Source organism: Dermacentor andersoni, chromosome 8, assembly GCF_023375885.2.
Source record: "Dermacentor andersoni chromosome 8, qqDerAnde1_hic_scaffold, whole genome shotgun sequence".
Classification (NCBI taxonomy): domain Eukaryota; kingdom Metazoa; phylum Arthropoda; class Arachnida; order Ixodida; family Ixodidae; genus Dermacentor; species Dermacentor andersoni.
In genome coordinates, this window is record NC_092821.1 from 55,123,971 (window position 1) to 55,135,379 (window position 11,409).

The window sequence follows — 11,409 nt, forward strand, 5'->3', positions numbered from 1 at the left end:
ATACACGCACGTTGGATCGGTCGCCAAATCGTACCGTGTGTCCCCTGCTTAAAGCTCGCTCATGGTTCGGCGTAAGTCCCTGTATATTCTTTATAAATAAGGAAGCCTACCTAGGCACTGTAAACCCAACAATTGGGGCCTAAATGCCTGCCCTCCTCCCAGCTACGGCTTCGTTTGAGCGACAAAGTCCGATTTCGAAGGCCGTGCTTTTTTGTAAACTGCATGCCACTGAAGCGGTTGCGAATCTTGAAGGCGACATCCGCTTCATTTTTTTTTAATATATACAGTACATTTTCTTAAACTTCGTATAAAAAAGTGCATATTTATACAAAGTTAACACTTTTGAACCCAAGAAATTTGTTAAGGTGTCCCTACCGATTGTTGTTAGGAAAAAACACGTAATTTTCTCATTTACGATACATTCTTCTAAAAACCGTAGAGTGGCGCCACTGCAGTATTTGTTGGTCGACATACCACGTTGGTTGTAGTGAATGCACCTTGCAGTAAGGCGGTATTTGAGTTATATCATGGTTATATTTTAGAAGTGCCTAGACAAAATCTGCTCCTTGTCGTGTGCAGTAACCATCGCAAACCCTCCGGACTTGTGTAACGCCGTTAGTTCGTCGTGTGTTTCGTGCGATCTACCAGTGTCGACAGTGAGTGTCTTACTACAGCGCCCGTCCGAGCTGCCTTTGTTCTGCCGAGCTGCCTGCCCGCGCTCTCGTGAAAAGTCTGGTACTGGAGCTTCGAATCGTAGTGTATGGAAGACTGTTGAAGGTTGTGCTTTTGTGGAGCTGGAGTTCATCGGAAGTTCTACAGTGCTTGCGCCAGAAAAACGTCGGTGCCTCGGTACCTTTGAGACGAAGGAGCGTTGGCCAAGTCTTTTTGAAAGGTAAGCAAGTTTGGCCCTTGCGCGCATTCTTGAACTTATGATTTACGTAATGAACGTTGTGTAACTAGCGGCAGAGTTCTGACTGGTGTGGTTTAAACCTGTTGCCAGCTTTGCGGGTCAATGTTGCCAGACTGCCTCCCAAATTTGACGGGAAAGAACACCGTCAAACGTAGCGAATGCAACACGCCGTTTTCAAAGCGCACAGAGTTACCAGATCACACGCGCGCAGGCTCCCAGCTCCCGACAGTACCGGAAAGCTGCTGCATAACCCGCGCGCTTTCGAATCGCTTGCTTGTTGTGGGCCCTGTTCTCCGACGGTACGAAGCGCTTTCTTTCGCTGCACACGCTTTGACTGGTCCGCGCGGGACGAGGCTTTCGCCGGATCTGAAACTGACCCGCAAAGCTGGCAACAGGTTTAAACCACACCAGTCAGAACTCTGCCTAACTAGCTAGAGCAACGCGCTTTCTGATCGTAGGTTGGCCGTCTTGCTGTGCACATTTAGCAAACAATTTCACGAAGGCTTCCTCTGATGTTACAGCGTACTTGCATTCTGCTGTAAAATATATGCTACCCGCCTTGATTGCTATGCCTGAATGGGCACACAATTATGAAAACACTGAAAGTTGCTGTTCGTTCGGTAGTTTTCTGGCAAGAAGTTATTCGTTATATATGCATTCCCGCAAGTACAGTACATGTGTAATGTATCCGTCGATGTATCATGGGCTTCGCGCGTTGGCACACGATTCCTATGTTTGACGCTTAAGCAGATAGAAGCTTGTATGAAGATTTTTCTATGTATACAGTTTGGTTTGGATGACCACGTCGCGAGAACCTGTGTATTGTTTATGTTCTTGAGTGTCTTCGCGTATTTGTCTTCTATGTTGCAGACCCGACATAGGCCGATATTACAGTAAGGAAGTTTATTTTTAATCGAGACATTTCAGACACCGGCCTTTAAGAAAGACATAGACCAACAAATTCTTACGAACGGGATGCCAGCTCTTGCAATCGTAGTTTATACGGCAGTGCGTAATGAAGTAAGGACTGCGATTTTGTAGCGATACTTACCCCTCGATTCTATACCACTCTTGTCGCCCACCGCAAGCGGCCGGCTGTTCCAGTACGTAGCACGGGCCGGGGCGACGGTCAAACCACTAACGAATAACGAAAAGGAATAGCATCGCTACAAAATCGCGATCTAGCTTTCAGAATGCTTTTCATGTGCTTAATATTTTTGTTTAATCCAATGCGCCACGTTTTACTGCATATTTGAGTTTTGTTTTTGATTGTCCTGGTAGCCTGTTGTTGCTGATTTCGTTCCTTCCTGAAACTTCGCTTGTTACAAAATATCAGTGTAACCTCCTTAGATATAACAAAGAGACATTTGTGCAACCAGACGCAAATTCATGCAGCTGGCTGTGTGAGGCTCTCTTTGCAATTCCACATGACACTGGTAAATCACAAATTCCCAGGTTCACAACACAATAAATTAAACATTTCTTACTTTTGAAGGCTATGCGGATTCTGGAGGCATCCCTACATCAAGCAGGAACCTGCTGCACTGCTGGAAGCTGGACAGCACGACAATAAAGCACGTGATCTGTGTGCTTTCTCAAAGGTGCGTACAAAACTGGCGCTGCCTTTCGAGTTGTAGGATACATTTGTGTAATATGCAATCATTTTACTGTATTGCCATTTTCAGGATTTCTAGTGGCTGATCACGAATGTTATGTTTTGGTGGAGTGCCCTCAGTTTAATGAATTTACCTAAAGTAGCCTCCCCTGAGTTAAATATAATTGGACGCTTGAGTAATTATGCTTTATATACTCCATATGGACTATATTAATCTAGCCAAAATGCCTTTTTAAGAACCATGAATTGAGGTTTCGTGTCTAGAAAAATGCGTTGTACCGCCTAAAGACATGGTTTAGGCAAAAGTGCCTTAAGCAATGCTTTCGCACAAAAGTTGTATCATCAAGAGTTTCATAGAAGCCTGTGTGGTCGGTATGAAACATGACAAAGAAAGACATAGACCAACCAAATACAACATTAAAAGCAATACATTTTGGCTTCCATATGGAAGCCTTGTTCACAATAAGGCTAAAAAAAGTGGAAGTGCATATTTAATTAAGTAAGTTTTAGCATAAGATGGGCGTGGGCTCCTTGGTTTCAGATAAATGTGTGTCCTGTTGATTGCATCTCCAGGGAATCCGGGTACAGGCATGGCTTCCAATTTCTTTCCTGGCAGATTATGCTAGACACTATCCAGTCACTATTGTGTTTAGTCATTGCTGCATGCTCTGCCAAAGCATTTGATGCCACTCTTTTCTCATCCACGTAGTTCTGATGTTGGCGTAGCCATTGTTTAGAGTTGCCCATCGCCCTAATGTAGATAGTATTCATATACACATGTTATGTTTCAAAGGTCAGAATTCATGTCAGTAAAATTTTTGATACGGGTTGTTACTGGGATGGCTACCTCGTTGGTTTAGCATGGCTTGTCACTGGGATTGCTCTCTTGTTTGTTTAGCTTCTTGTCGCGTTCTTATGGATTTGATTTTGTGCACAATGAGATGTTACACACACACCTTGCATATACATGAAAAAAAGGTTTACAGCAGAGATAACATATATGCATGGGCATATATATGTGTCAATAAAATACCCGAGCCTCATTTCTGCCTACAGAAAAAGAAGTTATTTCTCCTCGAGGGCATGACTGCTTCCAATAATGAACCTCCAAGGGAAGGTTTTCTCTAATCCCCATTTTTGATATCTACATGCTTATGTGGCATGTACAAACTGGACGAGTGGTCTAAATTTTAAATTTGAGTAATAATTGCAATAAATAACTCATTTCACCTGTCTTCTAATGACTCTAAAATTCTATGCTTCTACCTTGCCAAACCTTTTATGAAATTAGTTTGATGAGGCCCAATATACAGGGCTTTCTAAATTGAAGGTATCAGTACCTATTAAAGACTGTGCTAACTATGAAAATGCTGCTTGTGTATGTGGTTTATTCATTTCTCAGACAAAAGCTTTACACCCAAGTGCAGTCAGTAAATCGAAAACAATTGCGTCTTGTTCAATAGTTCTCAAGCACTTGTGCGTCACTATAGTCGGATACAACTTTAGAAAAAAGGGGAGGCCCCGCCCAGATGACTGAAGCGCGACGTCCGATTGCCTCCGCGACTAAAATAATCCCGCTCAAAAAATCGTGCTTCGGAAACGCGCAATTCTTGGTATAAATAAAGACTTTGATGACTGGTTTAGTAGAGCTCTCATGTGCTACAGCACATGCCAGATCGCGACAGAAAAATAACCCCGTGCCTTCCACAACGCTGCCCGTCGTCTGCTCTTTAGCTTCATTGCAAGTGGCAAAAGTAGAAAGAGCAACTCTGCATGGCATTTGTGCTTGTTTACATGTACACGGCACATTTACTACTCCTGTTCCGAGCTTCAAATGAATCAGTTGCTACTGAACAAGTACTTATATAAAACAATGCATTTATCGCAACCATTACAAACCCAAGATGCTCAGTGTCAGCGAAAGCACCGTGTTAAAGGTGAAGAGGGAGGTCAAAGCTTCGCATATTTCGGGTGGCAAACTGTCGACACCCTCGTGAAAACGCCCACAAAATGTGGAGAAAAGAAGAAGCAGCACGAAGTAGGACACATGTGCGCAGAGGTCGTGTGCACGATTTCTTTCACCACAACGAGATACCGACGATCGAGAAGATCACTAACGAGTTCTCGAAGCGTATGTGGTGTTATGTTTGTGCCCTGGGATTTGCCTGACGGAAGGCCAGTGCTATGGTTTGTCGACCGTGGAGGCAGCATTCATCCCTGCATGGTGCCTGCCTGCTTCGGACACGACTACGTGCACGGCTCGGGTTTCCTCGCGGCTGCACGGCGTCCACGACGGAAGCGGCCACCGGATCACGGACTGCTTTTCGGCCCCTCCCCGTCCCGGCAGCAATGCAACCCCCCCTCCCCCTCGTTTGTCCGGCGGCGCCTGCACCACAAACGACTCCCGCTGTGTTTGAGACAGTTTCCAAAGGAGGGCTGTGTTTCGACCCAGTGCCTTGCAGTTGGTTCCCTTTGTCCTATGCGGGCCATAAAACTTGACCGGCGCACCATTCTGACCGACCGCCAAATCGTCCCGACGCCGCAGCGCGGTTCAAGGAAGCGCCGGCCACCGAGAGCGGCATTAGGACCCCGGAGGCTGCCCGGACCCTCTCTCTCTCGACCTTGTTTCGTCCTTGGGGACTGTCTGGGGGATCTTTGGACTGAGGGGTGTTATTTAAGCAGCTTGCAGCTGCTCTGTTGGTCTCTGTCCTGATAACGACGACAACATGTAAACATTGTATAAAGAATTATTCGCAGAAAAAACTCTCCTCGTCTCTGACTCTGCGTGAAGTGAGGTCCAGACCTCCTGCCAGCCACACATACCTCGGCAGACGCAACAATGGATCTCCCATCACTGAAGCGGTGTACTGTGTGTCAAGCACAGCAGCCAAGCATTCTCCCGTGGCCTCTCAAATAAATAAGTGGTTCATTTGATGACATATTCCCTTTAATGGAAGCCCAATTCTGAAAAAGCAACGTCCTGCACAGATCATGCTCAATATAAGCGTTGGCATGGAAACGTGCTGAAATGCCGCAAAATCTGAATGCAAATGCAATTATTAACTCTGAATAACTATGTGGGGTCCGAAATGCTCATTCGGGCATCCACTGTCCAGCTTCACACGAAAAAGCAGTAGTCAACGTGAATGAAATTGACAGCCACTCTTAGCAGCCTGCACGCCAAAGCACATTGTGCTTTGCGTGCAGTTGTGCTGCCCCTACTGTTTTTTCCAGCCCGTTGAGATAAATAATGCCAATGTCAGAAGGCCCAAAATACTCTATTGGGCAGCCACCTATCAGCATGACGGGCCCTGTGATGAAATAACAGTCATCAGGGCACGCTTCAAAGGCACCTTTAGCAGTCTGCACGTCAAAGCCCAGTCAAGCCGTCACCACTGTTGGTGAAACGGCAGCAATCAATGCGAGAATGACAGCCACTGTTGGCAGCTTGCATGCAAACACACATTCATGTGGTGGCATTGTTTATTTTGGTTACCTGGCCTAGGCAAGTAATGCGAATATGACAACAATTATCAAACATCATTAGCTTAGTTAGGCCCAATATACTCAGTCGGGTAGCTATTAATAGCAGTAGTCGAGGGCACGCTTGAAAGGCACCATTAGCAGTCTGCACGTCAAAGCGCAGTCAATCCGTCGCCACTGTTGGTGAAATGGCAGCAATCAATGGAGAATGACAGCCACTGTTGGCAGCTTGCATGCAAACACACATTCATGTGGTGGCATTGTTTATTTTGGTTACCTGGCCCAGGCAAGTAATGCGAATAAGAGAACAATTATCAAACATCATTAGCTTAGTTAGGCCCAATATACCCAGGCGGGTAGCTATTAATAGCAGTAGTCAAGGGCACGCTCAAAAGGCACCATTAGCAGTCTGCATGTCAAATCACAGTCATACCGCAGCCATTGTTGTATTTGTTTATCTGACCGGGCAAGTAACACCAATGTAAGCACAATTATTCACCCTGAATAGCTCTGCTAGCATTGTGCTAAAAATGCTGAGTGAAGTTGAATGTATTTTATTGAGGCAATTATTTAATTCACAAGCCATCGGCATGTCGATCAATGGCCAGGTTCAGACAATGTCATTTGTGAAGTAATAAAGGGTGAAAGTTGCAAAAGCTCTTAGTGCACTGCTTTGCTGGGCTCCATTCACTGAATAATGTCTTTGCGACGGCGAAAGCGTCAGACAGAAATCACACCCCACTGTTATTCGTGCTGAAAATTTTCACCATCATATGTGATAGGCAGTGAAACCGTTTGTTTACTAAGACTGCATGTATGAAAAATTCAACAGCATAGCAAGGTGTTTCACAATATGCAGCCTTTCATGTGCACTTCTGGCTAGCTGCCACATGCACTGACGCATAAACATGAACAGAGGTAAGAGGCAAAGTTACTGTGCAACCCACATGACGCTTTTAAGAAAATGTATCTCTAAACCTTTCTGTTTTGATAGGCGATCAAAATTTGTTTTGAGCAAGTTGGTTAGTCACATTGCAGCAACAGCACAAGAAACAAGGACAGAAAACGCAGCGAGTAGGCAGATTGAGAAGACGAGGTAGACCAGCGAGAAAGGTTTTAATGAGATGGAAGAGGCCAGTCGTGCAGTGTACAGGAGTTAGTGCTTTGAATGAGATTGGCCAATGAAAATGTGTAAAGACTTTGCTGAAAGAAAACTAGCAAAAACAAATGCTAATATAAAATAAAAGGACAAATATGAGTAAGTGCAAACACGCATGGAAGCAGGAACGCTGGCAACACAACTTATGCGTGACTGTGCCACAGCACGCATTCTACAGCTTGCGTGCGCGGTGAGCACTGGTGGAAAGAAATCAATCGACGGTGCTATACACAACGCTCGAACACCGCTGTTAGACGCTCGGCTATCTCACTGTTGACAACAATCATTCACGCAAAGTTGACGGCGACAAATCTTTGCATTGGAGGCTTCTTAGCAAATATTTTCTGTTGAGACGCTCGTAGGTTTGTTTCACGCACGCACGCTTTTCTAATTTCTCCTCAGAATGGTTTTGCTCCATCACTTTACCCCGTCCGACGGAAAATGCAGCGACACGGTACACGAACTCACCCGCAGCTGACAGCAGGCACCAGACTTTGGCAAACTTTTCTTGTCCTAACTTCACTCGGGAGCGAAATAAAAAACATGGAACAAACAGGCAGGATGTGTGTATGCAGCAGTCACCGAGACATCCTGTTTTCAGGCAAAGCATAGCGCAGCATCAGCAATGCTCGCTGCAATGTTTCTTCGCCGGATCACGGCTTAGAATACACGCACGCGGCACAGATGCCGCATCGTAAGCTCGCAGTAATATTTCCGGCATGATAGACAATGACAAACTGTTTGGGAATTCACTGTGACGAGGCATTGACGCACACAGCTGACGCGACTTGGCCTAGTTCGAAGCCCGGGCGGCCATCTTCTCCGACGGCGGGCCACCGGCCGTCCGGCGCATGACATCAGTCCAGAGTGCGCAACCATTAGTGGATGCTCGTGTGCATTCGCCTCGGAGGAGTAAACGCCCCTGTTTTTCTAAAGTTGTGTCCGACTATAATCGAGCACAGCTTGACCCTTGGCCTAATACTAAATCAGGCTTGAAGCTTTCAATGTCTGCTAATCGCTAGAGCAGCACCAGATCTCATTCTGTGCCAAGGGGTGGAACGCATTCGCTTAAAGCTAGGCAGATGAATGTCTTTCTTTCGCATTGAAGTTCCCAATACTTTCTAGTCTTAGGTGAAAGTACACAGCTCAGCACAACGCACGTATGGTATACGTAAGGGTACTTTGTTCTTTAAACCATATCAACAAGAAGCAGCTACTTCCGTTTTTGCAAACCTTACCCTATTTCCTAACCTTTCCTTGATCAAAAGTGTAGAAAATTAATCTGTGCTTGTTCTATTGTTTCACAGGTAGACATCGGCGACGGTGTATATGTTGAAAAGTGCCTGCTGAAGAGGCTGCGCCTGGATGCTAACAACTCAGGCTTTCAGTTCGCGGGGGGCCTCCTTAAGGCTCCTTTTACAAAAGAAGAGGTTGAAGGGAGGCGCTACACATGGATGCGCAGCGATTGTTTGTGACATCGTCACTGCTGGCAGGCCTGGCCTGCCTTTTCGCTTCGTTCTGGGTCTTCCACGTTATCTACTCGAAAAGGCCCACAGGGTTTTGACATTTATTGAGCACTGCTTTCTGGATTTGAGCTACACAAAGCTGCAGGTGAAAGCATTGGATTTAGTCAATATTTACAAGAACTATTGCTAGGCAAAAAAATTTTCAGATGCATATCCTCAAGAAAGTTTCTGTAAAAATTATTTTGCCTAACAAAAGCACTCGTGGGTTCTGTGGCTGGCAGCTTGCCCAAGCCATGTAGCACAGTGCTTGCTTTAAAGGGAAACGAAAGGGAAAATTTATTTGAGCTTTATTAAATCATTTTTCTACAACACCGAAAAAACAACTCTATCCATGAGAATTGGCTTAATAAGCCAGATAACTTGCAAAAACGAAAACTGGTGTCGCCACCACCACCTTATATAATTCCTGCACCAGCTCGCTGTGATATGGAATTTGACGGTGTCTGTTCGGGTCTAGCTAATGTTCTACTGGCCAATATTGATGAATTCTGTTGTAAAGGTGTCAAAGAATATACTTAGTTGAAGTATGACTCCACACTGATGTGCGGGCACTGCATAAAACTTGAAAGTTAAATCTTCATTTTCTCATCTATTAATCCGCTTATTGCCACAATGTTCATGAATACAGTTCTGAAAGATTGTTTTATCAGTCTAAAATGATTTATTGTTTCTCTTTAGTATCTCTGTAATGGACCTTTAGCAACAAAATGTGTGTTAGTTTGCGACAGGTATTCTCAGCGGGGGCAAGAGCACCAGCAGCATGCTCAGTGATTCTGTACCAACTGATAATTTGAAGGATGTCCTGTGCCACTAGGGTTAGGCCAACATGGCTCTGTGTTAATCGCCACAAGTGTATTATGCAAAACTTAATGGCCCAGAAATTGGTAATTCAGGGGGGAGTTGAATTAGCTGTTTATTTTTTTTTTCTTTATCATGGACTTCTCACATTACACCTTGTCACAACGCATTCACTTTAAAGTAACTGTGGAGAATAAGGTGGTTTGGTATTCAGACATGCTTTCTGTGTGTAAACAGTGTTAGATGAGCAATACAAAGATACACCATAGATGCTGACTGGCAACATGAAGGGGTTTGAGGGCAGCTACAAATATACATCCTTGTAGTCGTACCTATAGCACTATGTTCAATTTGTCACACAAGCATATGGCATCCATCACAACTGCATGCCTAGAAAGAGACAAGGGCAACACACTCAATTACCTTTTATTCTATCTAAGAAGCACTACAATATTTAGGCAACGAAATTGACATCTGGCTTGTACGCATAAGTACTGCAATACAGTTGTATAACATGTTCCTCTTGTGTGGAAAAAGGGCTGCATACGTTTTCTTTGAGCACAAGGGGGAGTGGTATCAGTTAAAGCCCCTCCATCCACGCGCCACTGCCGCTTTCTTAAGTAGCGACAACCTTTGTTGTGCGCCGCCTTTTCCCCTCACATCAAATCCGGTTCCAGCATTTCCAGTTTCAAAGTTTCCGGTTCCGGCGTTACCGCTTCCTGGAGTTGTGCTGCGGGAATTTCCGCTTTGACTGCCGATGGTGAGATGCCCACGCGTGCTTAGCAGAGCTGTGGTAGTCACCATGAGAAGAATGCAAAGGCGACAAGCTGTTGTATTCCGCTGAAGTAGTAATTCGCGGTCGCTGTTTTCTAAATGCACGAAAAATGGCAGTGGTCTCCAAGCACCCAGGCACTACATTCCACTGTACGTTGTCTCGTGGCACAACCCGTCGCAGGTTGACGCGAAACAGCGAACACGATCAGATCGCTGGTTACAATAGGCGGTGGTACTTGGATGGAATCGCATTCACAGTTTATACCGCAGCTGGTGCAATTAAAGCCTCTCCATCGACGCGAAAGTAAACAACGTTAAGAAAAACATAGCGTTACTTCCACTCGGAACAGAAAGCTGCAGCTACGGAAGTTCCGCTTGACGCCGGAAGCTAAGGGGGCGAGTGGCAGAGGAACGTGGAGGAAGAGGGTAGGTTGGCAGTGCTTAACCTGGTCGGCGGAAACGTCTATGGAGGGGCTTTAGTATCAGTTAATGGCTGTTTTCACATATATGTTTTGTCGTGTGTATTAGCAATCACCACTTTCCTTATCTGAGTGAGGTCATTTTTTAGAAAGTTTGAAAGTTTATAGAACATGTTGCTCATGGTTGTTGCAGTTTTCTTCCTAACTATCCATTCATTGCACTGTGCACCCATGTCTTGGGCAACTAGCTGTTTGAAGGTCAGCATGCTATCGATGGGTCTAATGATAATCTCTAGTGCCCTCTCATTTGCTTGTTGCAATACTTAAGAGTTAGATTTTGTATATTGTGTCACTTGTTTATTTTCACTGTACTTTAGTTTCACTACATCTTGAATGTGTTGTGATAGTTTTTCTTTTGCAATAAAAGATATGGTGGGCAGTTGCCGACACTCATGTTTCGCTGGGGTAGTAATGGTCATTAGCAGCAGATGCTAGCTGCCCTTAAGTGCAATGTTTTTATGTTGCATAGTATTGTTCATGATCCATTGAATGCACTGCACGCGCATGTTGTGGACAACTGCCTGTTTGAAGAAATTATCTGCATATTCAGTGGGTCTAATGTGAACATCTCTACTACTGACTTAGCTTCACTACATCTTGAATGTGTTGTGATAGTTTTTATTTTGCCGTGACAGATGTGGTGGGCAGTTGCCGGCACTAATGTG

General features: G+C 45.0%; 1 long non-coding RNA gene across 1 annotated transcript; it reads left to right on the top strand.

Moving 5' to 3' along the window:
• The first annotated feature begins 617 nt into the window (after positions 1–617).
• LOC126525185 (uncharacterized) lies at positions 618–8,986 on the top strand. The gene is made up of 3 exons (XR_011889828.1): positions 618–892; positions 2,406–2,511; positions 8,475–8,986. It is a non-coding gene; the product is annotated as an uncharacterized lncRNA (long non-coding RNA).
• The last annotated feature ends 2,423 nt before the right edge of the window (positions 8,987–11,409 follow it).